We start from the raw sequence: 24,556 nt of genomic DNA, 5'->3' as shown, positions 1-24,556 counted from the left end.
ATCCTTGTTTTGGTCCAATTCTAATTAAATACCGTAAACAGCCAGTATTAGGCAACAAAAGTTGTTGCCTAAACACTTGAAATGTAAAACACTGGACCTCAATTCGACATCTTTTCTTTATATGAGATGGAATTGTCATTAAAAAGTAAGTCATAAGGAATTGTAATGAAATATAAATCCCATTTACATCTACAACATGAATAGAAAGAACTTTGTATTGGTGTTGAAGATCATAGTTTCCTGAGCTTCCTTCACTTTCCAGACTGAAAACTGAAAGAACGGGGAGGTGGTGTATTCAAGACACAATAGCACTAGACAAACACTCACTGGGAAAAGAACTTAAAGAATGTGCAAGAAATCACTACCAAATACCAGAGCAGTAGTAACAGTAGAAGAAAAAGAAAGACTTGTATCTGTGTATTCATTGATTAAACAAGTTCTTGGATGCTGTACTTGAGAATAAAGTCTTTATTGCCTTCCTTGTGACCTCAGATTTGACCTTTACAATTACACAGTCATTTACAACTCTGATATGGTTGAGTTTTCAACTGCATTCAGTTATGATTTCTGCTGAACAACTTCAGCAATTTCCCTCTTGAATGTGGTGTGGAGTTTTTCCTTTTCTGTTATTTTTGCTTTCTGTCGTTTCAGTTCCTTTACTAAAAATATCAAGTAGAAACTTCTAAAAATTATTCATTGTTTTAAATTACATGAAACTCTAAAGAGTGTAACAAAACTCTGTTGGGAATTAGGTCCATTCTGCTCCAGATATCAATCATCTGTGGTTTCAGTTGCCATGACTGCAGCCCTTCCACTCAGAGACTCTTGTTTTGCTTTATGAAGATGCTCAAGAACTACTATGACTATTTCTCCATGACAAAGAGAAGCTTGGCAAATGTTTTCTTCATTTCCAAGGTGAAAATCAGTAGCTGAAGAAAATAATGTATGCTGAATTCTCTGGGATACATGGTAAGAACAGATTCATCTATGACATTATAAGAAGAATGGAAGAAATGTGCATTGCTTTTACTGCCCTATATCAACCTGTAAAGTATATGGAAATAATGATTAGTTAAGATAGAAGAGGGATTATGCTTTATCATATATATATATATGGAAATATAACATATATAGAATTCTGTACTAACTGTAACTTCCAGGCATTCACTGAGAGTCTTAGAATACATCCTTTGTAGACAAAGAAGATGGCTCTATTACTAAAATGCCATCAAGTTACTTCATGAGTAGTAGTAGTAGCAGTAGTAGTAGTAGTAGTAGTAGTAGTAGTAGTAGTAGTAGTAGTAGTACTTCATGTGTCTCCAGATTCTCAAAATTCACCTTTGAGTTAGAGTTGTCTAGAGGATAGAACTAATCAAATTAATAGGTAAAATAAAGGGGATTGAGTAGATTATCTTGTATGATATGGTCTAGGTAGTTCAGAAATAGCTTCTCACATTGGAGATGTTGAGATCATTCCATAGTTGCTTAGTGCATCAGACTTGATATCTGATAGGTACCAGTCTGGTGTTGAAGCCCTGGAGGACTCTTAGAGAGCTACTGGTCTTTGGTTTATGTTGGAAGCTCCAAGACACTTTCTAACGCAGATATCAGGATAAATGAAGTAGCCAACAAAAGTGAGGGCAAGCAGAAAAAAATGCAAAACTCCTTTCTTCAGAGTCCTTTTGTTGAGTCTGCCACCAGAAGGCTGCATCCACATTTTGAGTGCATTTTTCTACTTTAAATATTCAAATCAAGAAAGATCTCTCCGATGAATAACCGTAAGTTCATGTTACAGATGCATCTAGACTCAGTCAAGCTAATAATCAAAGTCAGTCATCACAAATACCAAACATTTAGCCAACACTATAAAAACCTTAAAAAATATTTTTCCTAAACAAAAGGTGAGTTCATATTGTCTGCCCAAAACAAGAGTACGAAATGTTTACTTTGAGAATTTGGCTTATGTGAAGTTTTAGCAGATTTGATGGGGAAGGAGTTCACGTCTTATATAGTTTCCTGTTTTCCTATAAGTAAGAGTGTGGAATGTCACTAAAAGTATATTTCTTGTTCCTTTTCCAAATACAGTACTTAAGTTCTATGTTTATATAGCCATCTGTCATGTTTATATAGCAGAACTCAAAGACAGAAATCTCTTGCTTGTCAGAAGCATGACCTGTTCATAAACCTCTCTGTTATATAAATTATTTTTGAGTAGATTATAGAATCTTTCTCCACAAATGGTCATTAACTAAAAGCATGTGTGAACATAATGCAAAATGTGAGAATAGAAGGCCTCCCTCCTGGTGCCCTTCATCTGGATTGTTTACTACATAGTGATTTTCCCAGATGCAAATCACCAAAATGATATTTTTGTCCCAGTATTATCTCTTTTTCATTCAACAACTATTTGTCCAGGACATATCACATGTCAGATAGCCTGGGTAAGTATTCAGTGAACCTGAGGTTATTAGCTTATATTCTAAAATAGAAGAGAGAACAGAAATAGTAAGTATAAATAAAATGTGGTAGATTAGAAGATACTATGGCTCTGAAGAAATACAGGTAAGTCATCATAAAATGAGTTATTGAAAAAAAGTATATAGGAAGAGAACTGCATATCCAACTTGTAATGGTCAAAATATCTCTAACTGAACAGTGCCTTTTGAGCTAAGACATTGGCTAGAGGGAAATTATAGTAACAGATTTTCTATGTGGTGGTACCTCAAGGACAAAATATGTTTGTTGTGTTTAGAAAACCAGAAAGAAAGCAGTGTGGCTGAAACAGAGTGACCAAGACAGGGAGAGAGATTCTGAGAAAAGATAAGAAAAGTTGAGAGGAGTGAGGGTGCCTGAAAGCTATTGGGAAGTCTTACATCTATTGAAGTATCATTCCCAAAAGCTCAGCATTTTAGGTTTCATATCTGAGGAACTTTTGGGAATAATGCTTAAGACTAATCATGCTAGACCTCGTTTATTCTGCCATTTGAACTTTTTCACTCATTCAGTAAATATTTATAAAGGGTGTGTGGCTCACAAGGCAAGGAATATAATGGTAAGGAAAATAGCTGTAACTCCTGTTTGCAGGGAATTTCCACTCTACTGAGGAAGACTAATAAGTCTGAGAGTTGTACAAATGATCTGAAGCCAAAGATATGAATGAATATATAGGACCTTTGAGAGTCCAATATAGGAAAATGTGAACTGATCCTGAAGTCAGGAGCTATCACCCTGTGAAGTGTGAACAATTAGTGTGAAGTGAAGGGAAGACACATAGACACAAACTGAGAGAAAAGTATGTCACAGGATGAGGACTGACCCTGGGAGATTCCTGCTGGATGGAGGGTGATTGCAGAAAACTCAGAGAAACGGAATGTCTGGAGAAATTCCTGCAGAAACCTAAACAGGCAGGGATGATGCACTGGGGCTCTGACGCTGCATTAAGCAGTTTGTCTTCATCCTGTGCCCACTGGGAAACTGGTGAAAGATTTTAAGTCAGGTAGTGACCTAATCAGATTTAAGTTTTAGAGATCACTAATCCATATTGAATATGTATTAATGAGTTTATGTGTCTATCCCTTAGATAATTTGTTTGCATTTTAACAGGGCCTGAAAGAGGTAATCCTGAACTTGAGGAGGTCCCGGTGGGAATTTTAAATACTGTAGCAAAAGGATGAGAAAAAAACAAGTTAGATAGGGGATTACTGAGTAGCCCATCAATTAAGTCAGGGAACAAAGTCTGGTTCTATGTGGTAACCCTTTAAAGTATAGTTTTTCTTACTCTATGAGGATGTTAGTGACGAACAAAATATTCTTTCAGTGAGCTTATGCATTTCCTTTAACTATTTCAGTGTTGATATCAGTTCTTCCAGCTTAAATTGCATTTAAAATAATGTAATAGGCAAATTAAGACTCAAGTTGAAAAATGAGAAATTTAGATGCCTTAAAAAATCCTCTTTTTAAAATTCCTATAAATTTATGGAAAGCTCACATCACTACGACATCAAGTACCCTTCTGTGCTTTGACTCTCCATAAATCAATCAATAGTTCCTTCCATCTGCTGTATCCTCCTCATGGTTGGATTGAGTCCTTTAAAAGTGTAACCAGAAAGGAAGCTACATTGTGTACAATCATCATTGCTGCAGATACATGTAATTCCATCCACAGATATCTATTTGACACCCACTGTGTATCACAGTCTAAGCAGGTCAGAACAAAGAAGTTTCTCCAAAACCTTAAGCTAATGAGGGTAATGTCATGTAAATAAGTAATTACAAACAACATTCTACCTTCACTTTTGAGAAGGATACCTAATTCTGTATGTCAAACTGTGGTCAGGAGAAATAACCTAAGAGAAATGATCTAAGCAATCAGTTCATATGAATTAAAGGTTCTTTATTTAGATACAAGGAGTGATGATTCAAGGAGACATTACAGCTTGTGGGTCTTCTTTAGTCATCATAGAAAACTTCAGAGGAAATATGTACCTGTAGACATGCGTGTGTATGGTTGTATATGTCTAATGGGAAATACATAAATATAACAAATTAGACAGGTTTGCCTTCATAAGTCACCGGGGTACTGGGGCTGGAAAAATGGCTCAGTGCTGTAGAATAATTGTTGCTTTTCAAGAAGAATGATGTTCAGTCCCGAGCAACCACATGGTGTGGTCCACAAGCATTTTTATCTTCAGTTTCAGAGAATTTGATGCACTCTTCTGCCCTCTGAAGGCACCAGTCATACACATGGTACATTTACATGCAATCAGGCAGAATACTCACATGTACAGATAGAAAAAATGTGAGTAAAACAAAACACACACACACACACACCACACCACACACACACACCACACACACACCACACACACATACCACACACACACACACGCATGCACACACACAGACACACACACACACACACACACACACACACACACACACACACATACACACACATACAGAGCCAGGAATTGTGGTCACCAGCATTCAGGAGATAGAGAAAAGTGGATTTTCATCTATTTGAGGCCAACATGGTCTACATAAGAATTTCAGGCTAATTAGGAATATTTAGTGAGACCCTGTCTCAAAAAAAAAAAAAACCCAAACAAAAGAAAACAACAATAAAACAAACAAAACAACAACAAAGCAAAACAAAACAAAACCTACAAAACCCAAAAGGCTCTCATGTGTGAGGGGAGAACTTATGAGATTCTGCCCCACGTTGAGGGACTTTGGCAATTAGCTGTTTTTTCGCGGAGCAGTGTCATTTTTCTAACATGGTGAAGCTCCCGGTAATTTACCCATGTTCCAGTAAATAACTCTACAACTACAGGATATAGCATGCAAGTGACCCAAATTAAACTCAGTGTGTCATTTTGAAAAATAGATTTGGAAGCAGGACTTGGACTTACTGGTTGAGAAGGAGGAATTTGGAGGGAAAGGATGATATATAGGTAGTAATAGGAGACGAATATGATCAAAATTAATTTGATCCATGTATGAAGTTAACAGAGAATGAAATCAGAAGACTCAAAAGACATAACAGAATATTGCGTGAAGTACTGTGGATGAGGTAAATGAGAGGGTACTTGCAGTGCACACACAGGCTCTGGGCTAGGTTCTCATCAGTGAAAAACATTACCATGTAAAAGGAAAAAAGCATCATATACCATTGAGTTTGGATCGCTTCACGCAGATATTTGGATTGCCATTTTAGATATTTGAGTTCTTACATGCATCAACAGTGTGTGTGTGTGTGTGTGTGTGTGTGTGTGTGTATTCTATGTTTTCATTGAGTCATACAGTATGACTGAACTACAATTTGCGTATTCATCTCCTCATAGGCATTAGGTGGTTTTCAGCTTGGAACACTAAAGGACTAGAAATGCCATGACTATTCAAATGCAGACATTATATCAGTATGTTTCATTGCCAGATACTAAGCATTGTTAGTGGCAATGCTATGTCTAGGCATGTATATATTTAAGTTCAGAAAAGATGGACAAACTGAATGTAGCAATGTACTTGCCTTAACCACTGTCCCAGAATGCTCCATGCTCCATATTATTTAAACACTCAACAGTGTCAACATTTTGTTTAGCATTCTAATAAGTTTATGAAAGTGCCTGAGAGAGGTTTTAAAGTTTATACTCGGGGTTGGGGATTTAGCTCAGTGGTAGAGCGCTTACCTAGGAAGCGCAAGGCCCTGGGTTCGGTCCCCAGCTCGGAAAAAAAAGAACCAAAAAAAAAAGTTTATACTCTATGGACTATATCTGATTTTCCCTAGCAGTGGTTGTACAACACGTACTCATTGTCTTTGATCATTTTAATACTATTTCCTGACAAGTTATATCTACCTTTTGGTGAATATTTTCTTTTAATTTTTATACTTAAATTTGATTTACACAATAGTTAAAATATACATACACATATTTATTAAAACCTTTGGATATGAAAAAGTAAAATTCCCCAAGACCTTTAAATTCTTTAATTTATTTTAATTGGATATTTTTTATTTACATTTCAAATGCCATTCTGGTTTCCTGACCATAAGCCACCAACCCATCTTCCTCCCCTTTTTCTATAAGGGTGTTACTTGTCCCTAAACAACCTTCGTTCCTGCCTCCTCCCATCCCCATATTCTCCTTCACTTGGAGGTCTAGCCTTGGCAAGACCAAGGGCTTCTCCCACCATTGGTGCCCAACAAGGCCATCCTCTGCTACATAGGCAACTGGAGCCATGAGTCTGTCCATGTGTAGTCTTTGAGTAATGGTATACTCCCTGGCAGCTCTGGTAGGCATTGTTGCTCTTATGAGGTTGCAAGCCCCTTCAGCTCCTTCAACACTTTCTCCAATTCCTCCAATGGAGACCCCATAATGAGTTCAATGGTTTGCTGCGAGAATTTGCCTCTGTATTTGTTATGCTCTAGCTAAGCCTCTCAGGAGACAGCTATATCAGGGTCCTGTCAGCATGAACTTCTTGGCTTCATAAATATTGTCTGTGTTTGGTGGCATATATATATATTATACACATAGGCTAGATCCAGAGGTGGGGCAGGCTCTGAATTGACATTTCTTCAGTCTCTGCTCCAAAATTTGTCTCCATACCTTCTCCTATGAATATTTTTGTTCTGTTTTTTAGAAGAACTGAAGCATCTGCACTTTAATTGTCCTTCTTCTTGACGTTCATGTGTTCTGTGGATTGTCTTTTGGGTAATTTGGAACTTTTGGGCTAATATCCACTTATCAGTGAGTGCATATCATGTGTAATTTTTGTGATTGGCTTACCTCACTAAGGTGATATTTTCTACTTCCATCCATTTGCCTATGAATATTATGAAGTCATCGTTTTTTACAGCTGTGTAGATGTCCCACATTTTCTGTATCCATTCCTCTGTTGAAGGGCATCTAAGTTCTTCCCAGCTTCTGGCTGTTATAAATAAGGCTGCTCTGTACATAGTGAAGAATTTGTCTTTGTTTATTTGGGGTTCAATTCTGTACATGCTCAAGGGTGGTATAGCTGCGTCCTCAGGTAGTAGTACAATGTCCAGTTTTGTGAGGAAACTGCAGATGGACTTCCAGAGTGGTTGTACCAGCTTGCAATCTCAACAAAAATGGAGGAGTGTTCCTTTTTCTCCCATCCTTCCAGCATCTATTGGCATCTGAGTGTTTGATGTAAGGTGGAATCTCAAGGGTGTTTTGATTTGAATTTTTCTGATGTCTAAGGATGTTGAACACTTTTTAAGGTACTTCTCATACTTTCCATATTCCTCAGCTGAGCATTCTTTGTTTACCTCTGCACCCCATTGTTTATAAGGGTTATTAGGCTCTCTGTAGTTTAACTTCTTGACTTCTTTGTATACATTATATATTAGCCCTTAAAAAGATATAGGATTGGTAAAGATATTTTCCCAATCCACTGGACGCTGTTTTGTCCTAATGACAGTGTCCTTTGCCTTACAGAACCTTAACAGTTTTATGAGGTTCCATTGGTCAATTCTTAATCTTAGAGCATAAGCCATTGGTGTTTTGTTCAGGAAATTTTTTCCAGTGCCCATGTGTTTGAGATGCTGCCCTAGTTTTTCTTCTATTAGTTTGAGTGTATCTGGTTTTATGCGGAGGAGCTTCATCCACTTGGACTTAAGCTTTGTACAGGGTGATAAGCATGGATCGATCTGCATTCTTCTACATGCTGACCTCCAGTTGAACCAGCACCATTGCTGAAAATGCTATCATTTTTTCATTGTTTGGTTTTGGCTCCTTTATCAAAAATCAAGTGACCATAGGTGTGTGGGTTCATTTCTGGGTCTTCAATTCTATTCCACTGGTCTATCTGTCTGTCTCTGTACAAATACCATGCAGTTTTTATCACTATTGCTCTGTAATACTGCTTGAGTTCAGGGATAGTGATTTCCCCGGAAGTCCTTTTATTGTTGAGGATAGTATTAGCTATCCTGGGTTTTTTATTATTCCAGATGAATTAGAAAATTGTTCTATCTAACTCTCTGAAGAATTGGATTGGTATTTTGATGGGGATTGCATTGAATCTGTAGATCACTTTTGTTAAATTGGCTATTTTTACTATATTAATCCTGCCAATCCATGAGCATGGGAGATCTTTCCATCTTCCGAGATCTTCTTCAGTTTCTTTCTTCAGAGACTTGAAGTTTTTGCCTTTCAGATCTTTCACTTGCTTGATTAGAGTCACACCCAGGTATTTTATGGCATTTGGGACAATTGTAAAGGGTGTCATTTCCCTAATTTCTTTCTCAGCCTGTGTAAAATTTGAGCAGAGAAAGGCTACTGATTTGTCAGAGTTAATTTTACACCCAGTCACATTGCTGAAGTTGTTTATCAGTCTTAGTAGTTCTCTGAAGGAACTTTTGGGATCACTTAGGCATACTATAATATCATATGTAAATAGTGATATTAGGACTTATTCCTTTCAAATTTGTATCCTTTTGACCTCCTTTTCTTGTCTGATTGTTCTCAATAAGACTCCAAGTACTATATTTAATATGTAGGGAGAGATTGGGCTACCTTGTCTAGTCCTTTAGTGGGATTCCTTCAAATTTCTCTCCATTTAGTTTGATGTTAGGGTTTGCTGTATATTGCTTTTACTATGTTTAGGTATGGGCCTTGAATTTATGATCTTTCCAAGACTTTTAACATTAAGGGGTGTTGAATTTTGTCAAATGCTTTCTCAGCACCTGATGAGATCATCATGTGTTTTTTTTTAATTGAGTTTGTTTACAGAAAGGATTACATTGGGGTTGGGGATTTAGCTCAGTGGTAGAGCACTTGCTTAGCAAGCGCAAGGCCCTGGGTTCAGTCCTCAGCTCTGGAAAAAAAAAAGAAAAAGAAAAAGAAAGGATTACATTGATGGATTTCATATATTGAACCAACCCTGCATCTATGGGATGACGACTAAATAATCATGATAGATGATTACTTTGATGTGTTCTTGGATTCTGTTTGTGAGAATTTTATGGAGTATTTTGGCATCGATATTCATAACAAATTTGGTCTGAAGTTCTCTTTCTTTGTTGAGTCTTTGTGCGGTTTAGGAATAAGCGTAATTGTGACTACATAGAAGGAATTGGGTAGTGCTCCTTCTGTTTCTATTTTGTGGAATGGTTTGTTCAGTATTGGTATGAGGTCTTTTATGAAGGTCTGAGAGAATTCTGCAGCAAGCCATTTGGTCTTGGGATTTTTTTGGTTGGAAGACTTTTAATAACTGTTTCTAAATCTTTAGGAATTATGGGACTATATAGATGGCTTATCTGATTCCGATTTTTGGTACCTAGTATCTGTCTAAAAAAATGTTCATTTCATCCAGATTTTCCAGTATTGTTGAATATACGCTTTTGTAGTAGGAGTTATGGGACTGTTTAGATGCTTTATCTGATCCGGACTTAACTTTGATACCTGGTATCTTTCTAGCAAATTGTCCATTTCATCCAGATTTTCGAGTTTTGTTGGTTATGACTTTTGTAGTAGCTTTTGTGTTGTTTTTTTTTTTAATTTTGTCAGATTCTCTTGTTCTGTCTAGTTTTTCCTTTCTGATTTTTCTAATTTGGATACTGTCTCTGTGCCCTCTGATTAGTCTGGCTAAGGATTTATCTATCTTGTTGATTTTCTCAAAAACTAGCTCCTGGTTTTTTTGATACTTTTCCTACTTCTTTTTGTTTCTACTTGGTTGATTTCAGTTCTGATTTTGACTATATCCTCCCATCTCCTCCTCAGGTATATTTCCATTTTTTTTTGTTCTAGAGCTTTTAGGTGTGCTGTCAAGTTTTTAATATATGTTCTCTCTACTTTCTTTTTGGAAGCACTCAGAGCTATGGGTTTTCCTCTTAGCACTGCTTTCTTTGTGACCCATAAGTCTGGTTATACTGTGCTTTCGTTTTCATTAAATTATAAAAAAGTATTTTATTTCTTTCTTTATTTCTTCCATAACCAAGTTATCATTGAGTAGAGCCCTGGCTAACTTCCATGTGTATGTGGGCTTTCTGTCATTTTTGTTGTTATTGAAGACCAGCCTTAGTCCATGGTGATCTGATACAATGCATGGGATTATTTCAATCTTCTTGTATCTATTGAGACTTGTTTTTGACCATTTATACTGTCAACTTTGGAGAAGGTACCATGAGGTGCTGAGAAGAAGGTATATTCTTTTGTTTTAGGATGAAATGTTCTACAGATATTTAAATCCACTTGGTTCATAACTTCTCTTAGTCTGTCTACGTCTCTGTGTGATGTCTGTTTCCATGGTCTGTCCATTGATGAGAGTGGGGTGTTGAAGTCTCCCACTGTTACTGTGTGAGATGCAGTGAGTCTTTCGAGCTTCAGTAAGGTGCCTGTTATGAATGTGGGTGCCTGTGCATCTGGAGCAGAGATTCAGGACTGAGGGTCCTGAATCTTAGTTCATTTTTCCTTTGATGAATATGAAGTGTCCTTCCTTATTTATTTTGATAACTTTCGGTTGAAAGTCAATTTTATTCCATATTAGAATGGCTACTCCAGCTTGTTTCTTGGGATCATTTGCTTGGAAAATTATTTCCAATCTTTTACTCTGAGGCAGTGTCTGTCTTTGTCACTGACTTTATTTCCTATATGCAGCAAAATCCTGGGTCCCCTTTCTGTATCCAGTTTGTTAGTCTATGTCTTTTTATTCAGGAATTGAATCCATTGATATTAAGAGATATTAAGGAATAGTGATTATTCTTTACTGTTATTTTTGTTGTTGGAGGTGGGTTTATGTTTGTTTTGCTCTGTTCTTTTGGTTATGTTGCAAGGAAATTATTTTCTTTCATTTACTAGGGTGTAGTTTTCTCCCTTGTGTTTGAGTTTTCCATCTATTATACTTTGTAGGGCTGGTTTTGTGGAAAGATATTGTGTAAATTTGTGTTTTTTCATGTATATCTTAGTTTCTCCATCTATGCTAATTGAGAGTTTTGCTGGATATAGTAACCTGAGATGACATTTGTGTCCCTAGTGTCTTTATGATATCTGCCCAGGATCTTTTGACTTTCATAGTCTTTGGGGAGAATTCTGGTGTAATTCTGATAGGTCTGCCTTTATATGTTACTTGACCTTTTTCCCTTACTGCTTTTTTTGAGTCTTATGTGAAGGGAGGATTTTCTCCTCTGGTCCAACCTATTTGGATTTCTGGAGGCTTCTTGTATGTTTATAGGCATCTCTTTCTTTAGGTTATGGAAGCTTTCTTCTATAATTTTTTTGAAGATTTACTGGCTCTTTGTCCTTATATTTGATCTTCTTATTGTGTTCTGGATTTACTGGATGTTTTTCTGTTAGGAGCTTTTTGCATTTTACATTATCTTTGTAGGTTGTCTCGATGTTTTCTATGGGATTCTCTGTCTCTGAGATTCTCTCTTCAATCTCTTGTATTCTGTTGGTGATGCTTGTGTCTATGACTCCTGATCTCTTTCCTGGGTTTTTCCAGAGTTGTCTGTCTTTCTGATTTCTTTATTGTTTCTACTTCCATTTCTAAATCCTGGATAGTTTTGTTCAATTCCTTTACCTGCTTGGTTTTGTTTGCCTGTAAGTCTTTAAGGGATTTTGTGTTTTCTCTTTAAGGGCTTCTACTTGTTTACTTGTGTTGTACTGTAGTTCCTTAAGAGAGTTGTTTATGTACTCTTAAAGTCCTCTGTCATCATCATGAAATGTGATTTTAAATGTAAATCTTGCTTTTTCAGTGTGCTTGGATATCTAGTATTTGTTTTGGTGGAGGAACTGGGCTCTAATGCTGCCAAGTAGTTTTGGTTTCTGTTGCTTAATTTCCTGAGTTTGCCTCTCCCCATCAGGTTGTCTGTGGTGTTAGCTTGTCTTGCTGTCTCGAACAGTAGCTTGATCCTCCTGTAAGCCTGTGCATCAGCACTCCTGTAGACCTGTTTTCTTTCGGCCAGATAAGGGCACAGAGAGCTGTGGGATCAGTTAAGCTCTAGATATAGGCAGAAACCACAGAAGTGTCCTGTCCCATACTGCTCCTGCCTTTGTGTGTCCTGAGTCTACCAGGCAGGTTGCTCAGAACAGAAGAGTTGGTCTTACCTCTGCTCTCAGGTGTGTCAGTGCTCCTGGTGACTGGCTTTCAGCTCTGGCCTCAGGCAGAAACTGGAAGGGTCCTGCTCCTGACTGCTCCTAGTTTCCTGTGTTCAAAGGCTCAAAGGGCTCTAGTCAGGTTCCTCTTGGGACAGTAATGTGAGCAGAAGTAGTTGTCTCCCCTGAGCTCTCAGGGTTGTCCACACTTCTGAGGGTTTAGCTTTCTACCCCCTGGGATTTGGGTACAGAGAGCTGTGAGACCAGCTTAGGGCACAGGCAGAAACTGAAAGTCTGCCCATGACTGCTCCAGGACCAGGAATGTGAGAATATCCAGCTCTTTCTCCCGTGAGATTTTGGTACGGAGGTCTGTGGGACCAGTTCAGCTCTGGGCATAGTCCGAATGTTTTCAAATTTATGATCTCATACTCTATATTTATCTTTCAAACTGGGAAACTGTAAGACATTGTTAAAAACATTGTATTAGTCCATGAGTTAAATTTAAAAAGCCATGAAAATGAAGCGTCTAATTTTTTATTATTTATTTCTTTTCCATGAATGAGGTTTGGTGGTCTAAAATGCATATTGGATTGGCTTTGTTGTTGTTGTTGTTGTTGTTGTTGTTGTTGTTTTGTTTGATTTTTCTAAGTCTGATTTTTCTAAACTGTGGAGTGGAATTTAAAAAAAAACACTAAATCACTGAGATAAGACAAAAATTGTACTTTCAACAAAGAACCTATGGAAGTTTTCTTTTGAAATATTATTATATTTTTTGCAGTACATATTTGGCACTGCTATTTGTAATCTGTAATTTTTGTTCATTACTAGCCCAAAAGAAAGAAAGGCAGATGTCAAATAGCTATGGAGATTTTAAATCTAGTTGTCATCAAAAAGTTTGCAAAACATCCCTTAAGCATTATGACAATTAAAAAATATTAAAACAACCATACATTTATAAATGGGTAGAAAAAGCATGGTATTTGCCTAATTGGTTACATATTAAACCCAATATTTAGAGTAGATTTATTACAAGCACAAATCTTCAGGAAGACAGAGAATTATTATAAATGAATCGTTTCAGGCTCTCAATGGCTGCTAAAATTTTCTGGTAAAATATATTTTAATCAGTGTTTAATTAGAAAATACAAATATAGACAACAAGACTGAATGACTACTGCATCACATAAACCAAATTGACCTTAGATTACATACTCTGCCAGTATATGATTGGAGATCATGGCTCTTGACACACACTAAATAAAAAACTAGTAGTATAACTAACTCTCTAGTAACACAGACATCTACATGAGATTTTAAAGCTTCTACGGGTTAGGAATATCTGATCCTGGAAGAGTGAGGGGGACCTCACTCTGTTGCATCCCTCTCCACAAGTGCTTAAAAGTTTATGGGGAAGTCAACCTGTAGTTTCCTGGTAATTCACAATGAAATGGGATTCCATGTCATCTACCTCTTTGCTGAACTTCCTTAGGAAGAAGAAGAAAAACTAACAACAGAGATAATTAAAAAAAAAAAAGGAGGAATGGGAGGAATGGAGGAAGAAATGATAAAAGGGAAGTAGGTGTAAAAAAAGAAAAAATGTGAAGAGGAAAGGAAAGGAGGAAAGGGGAAGAGAAAAACAATAAACATCAAGCCATATATATATATATATACACACATATATATGTATATATATGTATACATATATATATATGTATATATATATATATAATGAGTGAAAATAATTGTTTTGGAAGAAAGTATTCTGAGTTTTCACATGTGGACCTTAAACATAAACAATAAGTAAATAAGAATTGTATTCTTTTGTTCTGGATGCATTATAAACAGGCAGAGATGAGTACCCTGAGAAAATGCAGTCTCCTGATGAACTATCTATTAGTGCTCTGGTGAGAATGAAGGGTTACATAAAACAAGACGAAGCCTTTGCATTTAATGTTACTTACATTTTATTTAATATTATTGGTATTTAAAAACAAATAAAAATGTGTATCAGCTGATTATCTGGGCCATGTAGAGAAATCATGAAGTCATCCTCTGTGTATTACAGGCTTTCAAAATGTTTAAATGAATATATTAAGAGTTATTTGCATTGTAATTATTAGTTTTCCTGGGGAAATTTGCCTCATTTAAGCACTTTTTTTTTTGATAGACAAAGTTCCTGCAAGGTAAGTTAACTATGAGATCCTCCTTGAACTGTAGAGTTAAGAAATACACAAGAGGAAAAAAGATCCATGAGTTATAAAGTACAAGCCTCCAACTCATCTTGGTTCCCTGTAGCTGTTAAATATTGAACAATTATACGTGTTCAACAATGTTGAAATGTTGAAATGTTGAAATGGGTTTCATTTCTGAGCATAGGAGCCAGTAACTTTCTATGTCTCAGGTACATAATAGAATTGCCAATTATTTATTGTTAATCTTGCTTCAAAAATATAAATATTCTCTCTCTCCCTCTCTCCCCCCATTTCTACCTCTCTCTCTCTACCTCTCTTTCACACTCACACACACAAACACGCACATGCACACGCATGCACGCATGCACACACGCATGCACACACACCTATAAATTTATTACATTAAGAAAGAACAATCTCCACCAAACGCCATCTGGAACCCTGGTGCATGGAAGCTCCCGGAAAGGGCGGCGCAGATCTTCCTGGTTGCTGCCACCACAGAGAGCTCCTAGGCAGCACTCCACAGGCAAACTTGAGCCTCGGAACCACAGGTAAGACCAACTTTTCTGCTGCAAGCGACTTGCCTGGTGAACTCAGGACACACAGAGGCAAAATTCCTCTAGGACCAGGCACTTCCAGTATTTAGCAGGGGGAGTCCCAAATCGGCGGATCCCTGCCCACAACAGCTCTCTGCTCCCAAACCCCGTGGGAGAGAGACCTCACCGCCTAGTCAGGAGGGCACTCCTGAGACTGCACAGCAGAAGAAACCACCAACACTGCCCACCCCTGCTCACATCCCGGGCCAAGAGGAAACTGTATACGGCATCTGGGTTCCCTTAGAGGAGAGCCCAGGAGCAGCAGGACCGCTGCATCTGAGACACTGCCAGATCCTGAAGGGACATACTGGATAAACAGTTCTCTGCACCCAAATCCCGTGGGAGGGAGAGCTAAACCTTCAGAGAGGCAGACATGCCTGGGAAACCAGAAGAGACTGCACTCTTCACACAACTCTGACGCCAGAGGAAAACACCAAATGCCATCTGGAACCCTGGTCCACGGAAGCTCCCGGAATGTAAGACCAACTTTTCTGCTGCAAGTGACCTGCCTGGTGAACTCAAGACACAGGCCCACAGGAACAGCTGAAGACCTGTAGATAGGAAAAATTACACGCCCGAAAGCAGAACACTCTGTCCCCATAACTGGCTGAAAGAAAACAGGAAAACAGGTCTACAGCACTCCTGACACACAGGCTTATAGGACAGTCTAGCCACTGTCAGAAATAGCAGAACAAAGTAACACTAGAGATAATCTGATGGCGAGAGGCAAACGCAGGAAACCAAGCAACAGGAACCAAGACTACATGGCATCATCGGAGCCCAATTCTCCCACCAAAGCAAACACAGAATATCCAAACACACCAGAAAAGCAACATCTAGTTTCAAAATCATATTTGATCAGGATGCTGGAGGACTTCAAGAAAGATGTGAAGAACTCCCTTAGAGAACAAGTAGAAGCCTACAGAGAGGAATCGCAAAAAATTCCTGAAAGAATTCCAGGAAAACATAAATAAACAAGTAGAAGCCCAAAGAGAGGAGTCACAAAAATCCCTGAAAGAATTCGAGGAAAACATAAATAAACAAGTAGAAGCCCATAGAGAGGAGTCACAAAAAATCCCTGAAAGAATTCCAGGAAACACAATCAAATAGTTGAAGGAATTAAAAATGGAAATAGAAGCAATCAAGAAAGAACACATGGAAACAACCCTGGATATAGAAAACCAAAAGAAGAGACAAGGAGCTGTAGATACAAGCTTCACCAACAGAATACAGGAGATGGAAGAGAGAATCTCAGGAACAGAAGATTCCATAGAAATGATTGACTCAACTCTCAAAGATAATGTAAAGCAGAAAAAGCTACTTGTCCAAACCATACAGGAAATCCAGGACTCAATGAGAAGATCAAACCTAAGGATAATAGGTATAGAAGAGAGTGAAGACTCCCAGCTCAAAGGACCAGTAAATATCTTCAACAAAATCATAGAAGAAAACTTCCCTTACCTAAAAAAAGTGATACCCATAGGCATACAAGAAGCCTACAGAACTCCAAATAGATTGGACCAGAAAAGAAACACCTACCGTCAAAACACCAAATGCACAAAATAAAGAAAGAATATTAAAAGCAGTAAAGGAAAAAGGTCAAGTAACATATAAAGGCAGACCTATCAGAATCACACCAGACTTTTCGCCAGAAACTATGAAAGCCAGAAGATCCTGGACAGATGACATACAGACCCTAAGAGAACACAAATGCCAGCCCAGGTTACAATATCCTGCAAAACTCTCAATTACCATAGATGGAGAAACCAAGATATTCAATGACAAAACCAAATTTACACAATATCTTTCTACAAATCCAGCACTACAAAGGATAATAAAGGGTAAAGCCCAACATAAGGAGGCAAGCTATACCCCAGAAGAAGCGAGAAACTAATCGTCTTGGCAACAAAACAAAGAGAAGAAAAGCACACAAACATAACCTCACATCCAAATATGAATATAACAGGAAGCACTGTTCCTTAATATCTCTCAACATCAATGGCCTCAACTCCCCAATAAAAAGACATAGATTAACAAACTGGATACGCAACGGGGACCCTGCATTCTGCTGCCTACAGGAAACACACCTCAGAGACAAAGACAGACACTACCTCAGAGTGAAAGGCTGGAAAACAACTTTCCAAGCAAATGGTCAGAAGAAGGAAGCTGGAGTAGCCATTCTAATGTCAAATAAAATCAATTTTCAATTACAAGTCATCAAAAAAAAATAAGGAAGGACACTTCATATTCATCAAAGGAAAAATCCACCAAGATGAACTCTCAATCCTAAATATCTATGCCCCAAATACAAGGGCACCTACATATGTAAAAGAAACCTTACTAAAGCTCAAAACACACATTGAACCTCATACAATAATAGTAGGAGATTTCAACACCACACTCTCATCAATGGACAGATCATGGAAACAGAAATTAAACAAAGACGTAGATGGACTAAGACAAGTCATGAGCCAAATGGACTTGACAGATATTTATAGAACATTCTATCCTAAAGGAAAATGATATAACTTCTTCTCAGCTCCTCATGGTACTTTCCCCAAAATTGACCATATAATTGGTCAAAAAACAGGTCTCAACTGGTACAGAAAGATAGAAATAATCCCATGCGTGCTATCAGATCACCACGGCCTAAAACTGGTCTTCAATAACAATAAGGGAAGAATGCCCACATAAACGTGGAAATTGAACAATGCTCTACTCAATGATAACCTGGTCAAGGAAGAAATAAACAAAAAATTAAAGACTTTTTAGAATTTAATGAAAATGAAGGTACAACATACCGAAACTTATGGGACACAATGAAAGCTGGGCTAAGAGCAAAGCTCATAGTGCTGAGTGCCTGCAGAAAGAAACAGGAAAGAGCATATGTCAGCAGCTTCACAGCACACCTAAAACCTCTAGAACAAAAAGAAGCAAATACACCCAGGAGGAGTAGAAGGCAGGAAATAATCAAACTCAGAGCTGAAATCAGCCAAGTAGAAACAAAAAGGACCATAGAAAGAATCAACAGAACCAAAAGTTGGTTCTTTGAGAAAATCAACAAGACAGATAAACCCTTAGCCAGACTAACGAGAGGACACAGAAAGTGTGTCCAAATTAACAGAATCATAAATGAAGAGGGAGACACAACTACAGATTCAAGGAAATTCAAAAAAATCATCAGATCTTACTATAAAAGTCTATATTCAACAAAACTTGAAAATCTGCAGGAAATAGACAATTTCCTAGACAGATACCAGATACCGAAGTTAAATCAGGAACAGATAAACCAGTTAAACAACCCCATAACTCCTAAGGAAATAGGAGCAGTCATTAAAGGTCTCCCAACCAAAAAGAGCCCAGGTCCAGACGGGTTTAGTGCAGAATTCTATCAGACCTTCATAGAAGACCTCATACCAATATTATCCAAACTATTCCACAAAATTGAAACAGATGGAGCACTACCGAATACCTTCTATGAATCCACAATTTCTCTTATGCCTAAACCACACAAAGACCCAACAAAGAAAGAGAACTTCAGACCAATTTCCCTTATGAATATCGACGCAAAAATACTCAATAAAATTCTGGCAAACCGAATCCAAGAGCACATCACAACAATCATCCACCATGATCAAGTAGGCTTCAACCCAGGCATGCAGGGATAGTTTAATATACGGAAAACCATCAACGTGATCCATATATAAACAAACTGAAAGAACAAAACCACATGATCATTTCATTAGATGCTGAGAAAGCATTTGACAAAATTCAACACCCCTTCATGATAAAAGTCCTGGAAAGAATAGGAATTCAAGGCCCATACCTAAACATAGTAAAAGCCATATACAGCAAACCAGTTGCTAATATTAAACTAAATGGAGAGAAACTTGAAGCAATCCCACTAAAATCAGGGACTAGACAAGGCTGCCCACTCTTTTGCCTACTTATTCAATATAGTTCTTGAAGTTCTAGCCAGAGCAATCAGTCAACAAAAGGAGGTAAAGGGGATACAGATCGGAAAAGAAGAAGTCAAAATATCACTATTTGCAGATGATATGATAGTATATTTAAGTGATCCCAAAAGTTCCACCAGAGAACTACTAAAGCTGATAAACAACTTCAGCAAAGTGGCTGAGTATAAGATTAACTCAAATAAATCAGTAGCTTTCCTCTACACAAAAGAGAAACAAGCCGAGAAAGAAATTAGGGAAACGACACCCTTCATAATAGACCCATATAATATAAAGTACCTCGGTGTGACTTTAACCAAGCAAGTAAAAGATTTGTACAAGAAGAACTTCAAGACTCTGAAGAAAGAAATTGAAGAAGACCTCAGAATATTGAAAGATCTCCCATGCTCATGGATTGGCAGGATGAATATAGTAAAAATGGCCATTTTACCAAAAGCAATCTACAGATTCAATGCAATCCCCATCAAAATACCAATCCAATTCTTCAAAGAGCTAGACAGAACAATTTGCAAATTCATCTGGAATAACAAAAAACCCAGGATAGCTAAAACTATCCTCAAGGATAAAAGGATTTCAGGGGGACTCACTATCCCTGAACTCAGACAGACAGATAGAACAATGGAACAGAATTGAAGACCCAGAAATGAACCCACACACCTATGGGCACTTGATTTTTGACAAAGGAGCCAAAACCATCAATTGGAAAAAAGACAGCATTTTCAGCAAATGGTCCTGGTTCAACTGGAGGTCAACATGTAGAAGAATGCAGATCAATCCATGCTTATCACCCTGTACAAAGCTTAAGTCCAAGTGGATCAAGGACCTGCACATCAAACCAGATACACTCAAACTAATAGAAGAAAAACTAGGGAAGCATCTGGAACACTTGGGCACTGGAAAAAATTTCGTGAACAAAACACCAATGGCTTATGCTCTAAGATCAAGAATCGACAAATGGGATCTCATAAAACTGCAAAGCTTCTGTAAGGCAAAGGACACTGTGGTTAGGACAAAACGGCAACCAAGAGATTGGGAAAAGATCTTTACCAATCCTACAACAGATAGAGGCCTTATATCCAAAACATACAAAGACCTCATAAGTTAGACCGCAAGGAGACAAATAACCCTATTAAAAAATGGGGTTCAGAAGTAAACAAAGAATTCACAGCTGAGGAAAGCCGAATGGCTGAGAAACCCCTCAAGAAATGTTCAACATCTTTAGTCATAAGGGAAATGCTAACCAAAACAACCCTGTGATTTCACCTCACACTAGTGAGAATGGCTAAGATCAAAAACTCAGGTGAGAGCAGATGCTGGAGAAGATGTGGAGAAAGAGGAACACTCCTCCATTGTTGGTGGATTGCAGACTGATACAACCATTCTGGAAATCAGTCTGGAGGTTCCTCAGAAATTGTACATTGAACTGCCTGACGATCCAGCTATACCTCTCTTGGGCATATACCCACAAGATGCCCCAACATATAAAAAAGACACGTGCTCCACTATGTTCATCGCAGCCTTATTTATAATAGCCAGAAGCTGGAAAGAACCCAGATGCCCTTCAACAGAGGAATGGATACAGAAAATGTGGTACATCTACACAATGGAATATTACTCAGCTATCAAAAACAATGGCTTTATGAAATTCGTAGGCAAATGGTTGGAACTGGAAAATATCATCCTGAATGATCTAACCCAATCACAGAAAGACACACATGGTCTGTACTCATTGATAAGTGGCTATTAGCCCAAATGCTTGAATTACCCTAGATGCCTAGAATAAATGAAACTCAAGATGGATGATCAAAATGTGAATGCTTCACTCCTTCTTTAAAAGGGGAACAAGAATACCCTTGGCAGGCAATAGAGAGGCAAAGATTAAAACAGAGACTGAAGGAACACCTTCAGAGCCTGCCCCACATGTGACCCATACATATACAGCCACCCAATTAGACAAGATATATGAAGCAAAGAAGTGCAGACCGACAGGAGCCAGATGTAGATTGCTCCTGAGAGACACAGCCAGAATACAGCAAATACAGAGGCAAATGCCAGCAGCAAACCACTGAACTGAGAATAGGACCCCCGTTGAAGGAATCAGAGAAAGAACTGGAAGAGCTTGAAGGGGCTCGAGACCCCATATGTACAACAATACCAAGCAACCAGAGCTTCCAGGGACTAAGCCACTACCTAAAGACTATAAGTGGACTGACCTTGGACTCTGACCTCATAGGTAGCAATGAATATCCTAGTAAGAGCACCAATGGAAGGGGAAGCCCTGGGTCCTGCTAAGACTGAACCCCCAGTGAACTAGACTGTTGGGGGGAGGGCGGCAGTGGGGGGAGGGTGGGGAGGGGAACACCCATAAGGAAGGAGAGGGGGGAGAGGATGTTTGCCCGGAAACCGGGAAAGGGAATAACACTCAAAATGTATATAAGAAATACTCAAGTTAATAAAAAAATGGGGTTCAGAGCTAAACAAAGAATTCACAGCTGAAGAATGCCGAATGGCTGAGAAACAACTAAAGCAATGTTCAACATCTTTAGTTATAAGGGCAATGCAAATCACAACAACCCAGTGAGAATGGCTAAGATTAAAAACTCAGATGACAGCAGATGCTGGTGAGGATGCGGAGATAGAGGAACACTCCTCCATTGTTGGTGGGATTGCAGACTGGTACAACCATTCTGGAAATCAGTCTGGAGGTTCCTCAGAAAACTGGACATTGAACTGCCTGAGGATCCAGCTATACCTCTCTTGGGCATTTACCCACAAGATGCCCCAACATATATAAAAGACACGTGCTCCACTATGTTCATCGCAGCCTTATTTATAATAGCCAGAAGCTGGAAAGAACCCAGATGCCCTTCAACAGAGGAATGGATACAGAAAATGTGGTACATCTACACAATGGAATATTACTCAGCTATCAAAAACAATGGCTTTATGAAATTCGTAGGCAAATTGTTGGAACTGGAAAATATCATCCTAAGTGAGGTAACCCAATCACAGAAAAACACACATGGTATGCACTCATTGATAAGTGGCTATTAGCCCAAATGCTTGAATTACCCTAGATGCCTAGAACAAATGAAACTCAAGACGGATGATCAAAATCTGAATGCATTACTCCTTCTTTAAAAGGGGAATAAGAATACCCATGGCAGGGAATAGAGAGGCAAAGATTAAAACAGAGACAGAAGGAACACCCATCAGAGCCTGCCCCACATGTGGCCCACACATATACAGCCATCCAATTAGACAAGATAGATGAAGCAAAGAAGTGCAGGCCGACAGGAGCCGGATGTAGATCGCTCCTGGGAGACACAGCCAGAATACAGAAAATACAGAGGCGAATGCCAGCAGCAAACCACTGAACCGAGAATAGGACCCCCGTTGAAGGAATCACAGAAAGAACTGGAAGAGCTTGAAGGGGCTCGAGACCCCATATGTACAACAATGCCAAGCAACCAGAGCTTCCAGGGACTAAGCCACTACCTAAAGACTATACATGGACTGACCTTGGACTCTGACCTCATAGGTAGCAATGAATATCCTAGTAAGAGCACCAGTGGAAGGGGAAGCCCTGGGTCCTGCTAAGACTGAACCCCCAGTGAACTAGATTGTTGGGGCGAGGGCGGCAATGGGGGGAGGATGGGGAGGGGAACACCTATAAATAAGGGGAGGGGGAGAGATTAGCGGGATGTTTGCCCGGAAACCGGGAAAGGGAATAACACTCGAAATGTATATAAGAAATACTCAAGTTAATAAAAAAAAATAGAAAGAACAATCTCATGTTCTTGTTGTATGAGATATAGTTTGACTACTTTACTTAAAGCTAACATGGTTAAGAAACTAAAGTTATTGGTGATAAAAAGAAATGTAAACCCCATTGCTTTGAACATCTTTATTGATTATTTTTGAATGTCACATCATGCATGTCAGTCCTACTCATCTTCTGTGGTATTTGCCCCTTGTTCTTCCAAACTCCCCAAAATAAAATACATCCAAACAAATAAAGAAAGCATAGAAAACATCTCATAGTGGAACCTGTAGGGTGTTATGGGATGTACCACAGAATATCCCTCTGTCCATATATCTTCACTTATAATTGTTCAATGCCATGAGTCATTGGTCTGGCTTGAGGTATTTGGCTTCGGTGACACTCACCATCAATATTGGATACCCATCAGGAGTATTCCTGGTTAACCTGATGTTATTCTGTATCATGGAGGTCCTGCAGCTTTGGATCAGCAGGACTGGGCTTTTTATGTATCCCAACAGCTCACAGATAATGCAGATGTTGGGGTGGATCAGTTCAGACCCCAGGATCTGGGCCTGTGTTAGCCGAGCTGGTCACCTCTCTAGCTTTCCAGCACTGCTCTGGTTAGGCAACCCAGTCCTGCCATTGACAATAGGCAGCGCCTGATCTCTCAAATTCTGCAGCAGGTGAGGGTGAGGGACAGCTCATGTGCTCTAATGACATTGGGGTCAGCTTCCTGACTGCCCCAGGTGCAGAGTCTTCTCCCACCAACTCTCTAACCCCCACAACTTTCCTCCCAGGCCATCTCATAACAGAGGAATTGCAGGGCCAGCTATCTTGAACTCTTGCCCTAGGGGGCTGGCTCACCTGCAACCCTGCCACTAGAGTGAACTCTTCTATGTTGTTCAGGCAAGGTGCAGGGCCTGATCTCTAGAGTACAATAGCTGGTGAGGGCCAAGGCTAGCTTTCTTGAGCTCATGACCCTATGGGCAGCTTTCTTGATTGCTGGAGGTATTGAAATGAGGCGTCATCTCTGCACCTATGCTACCACACAGCAGATGAAAGGCAGGGTCAGCTCCCCCATATTCATGCCATGTCTAGGTGCTTCCACTGGTGAGAGATGGGCACATCTCTCCAGAGCTCCACATTCAACGCCAATTATGCACAATTGTGCACATTTACACGGTTCTAGCAGCTGCCCTAACCAGGGATGTCCCATTTTCTAGTGATAATTGAGTCATAGACATGAACACTACCCCCTGACCCTGCCTAACCATAAACTCAGTTATGACCCTCAAGGGCAGCTTATGCTGACACCTCACCATGGCCCCAGGAGGCTGGGCTTGACACTCATAATAGGCTATTCTCCACCCGTAAGTCTCCAATTCCATCTCTCTTCAAAATGCTCAAGTTGCTCCACTTCTTTCTCTCCTATCTGACCACCACATACTTACACATTGTGGTGGCTCCCACT

Source organism: Rattus norvegicus, chromosome 2, assembly GCF_021556685.1.
Source record: "Rattus norvegicus strain SHRSP/BbbUtx chromosome 2, alternate assembly SHRSP_T2T, whole genome shotgun sequence".
In the NCBI taxonomy this organism is placed as follows: domain Eukaryota; kingdom Metazoa; phylum Chordata; class Mammalia; order Rodentia; family Muridae; genus Rattus; species Rattus norvegicus.
This window is presented reverse-complemented; position numbering follows the sequence as displayed.